The following is a 3,478-nucleotide window of genomic DNA, read 5'->3' on the forward strand; positions in this document are numbered from 1 at the left end:
CGGGGGCTGTTAAAACCAGGAGAGGGAGGCGGGGCGGAGGCGCCGCGGCCGCTGTTATTGTTCAGCTGGGCTCCGTTGGGCGCCGTCTCCTTTGCCTCCGACGGTGTCGAATTCTCCCGCTTCCTCTCGGCACCTCACTCCCGGCGGCTGACAACGACGGCGGCGGCGGCGGCGGCGGCTGCGGCGGGCGGAGCCTGGCGTTTCGAGGCCGAGCGGCGCCGTGGTGAGGGGCGCGGCGGAACGGGAGCCGCCTGCCCTGGCGCCGGGCGGCCGCGGCCATGGCGTACGCCTGTCTGTTCAAGTACATTATCATCAGCGACACAGGCGTTGGTAAATCATGCTTATTGCTACAGTTTACAGACAAGAGGTTTCAGCCAGTGCATGACCTTACTATTGGTGTAGAGTTCGGTGCTCGAATGAAAACTATTGATGGGAAACAGATAAAACTTCAGATTTGGGATACAGCAGGTCAGGAGTCCTTTCGTTCCATCACAAGGTCGTATTACAGAGGTGCAGCAGGGGCTTTACTAGTGTATGATATTATAAGGAGAGACACACTCAACCACTTGACAACCTGGTTAGAATATGCCCGCCAGCATTCCAATTCCAACATGGTCATTATGCTTACTGGAAATAAAAGTGATTTATGTAAGGCCAACTGGCCCGAGGCAGGGGAATGCAATCAGACTCACAGGTTGAAACTGACCTGGAGACTTTCCGGACCACCCAGTTCCAGGAACTGACCTGGGCACTTTCCACCCGGCCCAGCCTTCCCGCCTTTCGAGGGGCGGGACTAACGGTCCCCCACGATACCCGAAGAGACCACCAAATAAGGAATACCCTGCGCCCTCCCGGATTCACCGCACCCCTTTCCCTTCTTCCCCTATAAATTCTGCCCAAACCTTCACGCGGGCGCGAGTTCTCTGGCCTCTTTCTCAGACCAGTGAACCTCGCCCGGGAGCGTTCCCAAATAAAGCTTGTTTAAGTGCTCCTCCGTTTTTGGTGCCGTTCCTTACAATTTAGAATTTAGAAGAGAAGTCAAAAAAGAAGAAGGTGAAGCTTTTGCACGAGAACATGGACTTATCTTCATGGAAACTTCTGCTAAGACTGCTTCTAATGTAGAAGAGGCATTTATTAATACAGCAAAAGAAATTTATGAAAAAATCCAAGGAGCCTTTGACATTAATAATGAGGCAAATGGCATTAAAATTGGCCCTCAGCGTGCTGCTACTGACGCCACGCACGCAGCACGCAGGCAGTCAGGGAGGACAGCTGGGCGGGGGAGGCTGCTGTTGAATCTGTTTTTACTGTCTCGCTGCCCAGAAGGGGCTACTCACCTATTCTTTCACCCACCTGCTCAGCTGAGACATGAAACTCTTCGAAATGGCTTTATGTCACAGAAGAAGACTTTAATCCTTCAAATTCTTGTGTAACTTTGAATAAGTGGTTAATGTTCACTTAAAAAGACAGATTTTGGAGATTGTATTCAAATCTATTTGCATTTGATTTCTAGGTCAATTGACGTGATTATTTTTGCTCAGTGTTGTCTTGTGCCCTTACCTACGAACTGAATTGTATTGAACACTACAAAGTCATCCTGAGTATTTTAAATCGGTTTGTGTAGTTAGGTTTCCCACATCTGTGGTTACCTAATGTTTAATATTATGGAATTGTCCTCAAAAGTTTGTCAATTTTCAAGGCTATAAGGAAAACAGAAGGACTCTTTTAATTCTGTATTTATCATTTACTTTCTGTATATATAGTTTAATAACCTGCTTGGGTGTAATTTGCCAAGCCTGGATTCTTTAATGCATTTGCATAAATTCTATACTGTTTAGAGCTTAAAGCTACAGAAGCATCGTTAGGAATTGCTTGGACACTGAATTTTAAACTTCTTAACAAGATTTTTTTTTTTTTTTTTTTTTTGCTGTACGCGGGCCTCTCACTGTGTGGCCTCTCCCGTTGCGGAGCACAGGCTCCGGACGCGGAGGCTCAGCGGCCATGGCTCACGGGCCCAGCCGCTCCGCGGCACGTGGGATCTTCCCGGACCGGGGCACGAACCCACGATCCCTGCATCGGCAGGCAGACTCTCAACCACTGCGCCACCAGGGAAGCCCCTGAATTTTAAACTTTTTGACATTGTTAACAAGCATGTTCATCTTTTTCTTGTCACTAGTCCAAGAGAAATATGCTTAATGTACATTCTAAAGGCTATGTATGTGTTAACCTGTTTTAATGCCAAAAGTTTGCTATTTGTCCACAGTTCCTTTAAGACCTCTTCAGAAAAGGATTTATTTGCCTTAATGCATACTGTTGGGTAAAAACACAGTATAATGAGTGAGGTGGGCGGAAGAAAGGACTCCCCCTCCCCTGAGAGACTCGGAGGAGTGAGTGTCCACATTTAGATGGCACATTAGGAGGACTTTAATCTTTCCTTGAACACAATCACGTTTTCTTTTTATTTTATTCACATGATTTCTAAGTATATTTTTCTCGCAGGACAGTTTTTCAACCTTGATGTACAGTGACTGTGTAAAATTTTTCTTTCCGTGGCAACCTATAATCTTTAAAATATGGTGAGCGTCTTGTCGGTTTTGAAGGGGATATGACAATAAACCTACCAGATGGAAAATCCTGTCAAAAGGAGAAAAGCTTTAGTAATTTGCTCAATGTGGTGGTTTTATCCTTCTTTTTCTTTTTCTCCCTTGGACTATAATGAAGTTGTTATAGCAGTGCAAAATAAAATCCTATGTATAAAAAAAATTAAAAAATAAAACAAGAAGAACCTTAGGAATCATCTCAGGTTGTAGATGGGAAAGCTGAGGCCCCACAAGGGGTCAGATCACCCAAGGTCATCAGCTGGGAAGCAACTGGTGTCCCAAAGTCTTCACTCTTAAGCATCTCCCACCAAGGTCCAGGTGAAAGCACCTAGGTTCTTTCTAAGGCATCCTTCCACCCTCTGTCCCCAGGATCTAGTGCAAGCAGAGTCATTCATGCTTGCTCCTCCAGAGGCCGGTGTGGGTGTCTGGGGACCTTGGCCCCAGCCTGAAGCCCTGATGTCACACTAGAAGACGACTGGGCCAAGGAGCTGAGTAAGGCTCATAGCAAACATTTTCAGGGAAAATAACCTCTGAGTCACAAGAAGGATAGCCAGATGGGTCATCTCCAGCAGCAAAGAGAGGGTCAAAGCAATGGGTCCCAGTACCCCTTGGGGTCATATTACCTTCAGAATAACTTAGGGGATGGGGTAGATGGGGAGGAGGGGTGAGCACAACAGAAATCTTACTCAATGAGCTGCATCTGGGCAACCTGTCCAATTCAGTCCATCTCCAATCCAATGTCCAGTCCGATGTTCATTTGTCTAGACAGGTCACACTTGCTAGAGGTTAAAAGTACAACTCTGGGGCCAGACTGCCTGGGCTTGAATCCCTGTTCTCCTGCTTACCTGTGAGACTTTGGATAATCACTTACCTCTGCT

General features: G+C 46.9%; 1 pseudogene; it reads left to right on the plus strand.

The window, feature by feature from the left end:
* The first annotated feature begins 278 nt into the window (after positions 1-278).
* On the plus strand, positions 279-1,296 carry LOC136118162 (ras-related protein Rab-2A-like; annotated as a pseudogene).
* Positions 1,297-3,478: the final 2,182 nt, after the last annotated feature.

Source organism: Phocoena phocoena, chromosome 2 (assembly GCF_963924675.1).
Source record: "Phocoena phocoena chromosome 2, mPhoPho1.1, whole genome shotgun sequence".
Lineage (NCBI taxonomy): Eukaryota > Metazoa > Chordata > Mammalia > Artiodactyla > Phocoenidae > Phocoena > Phocoena phocoena.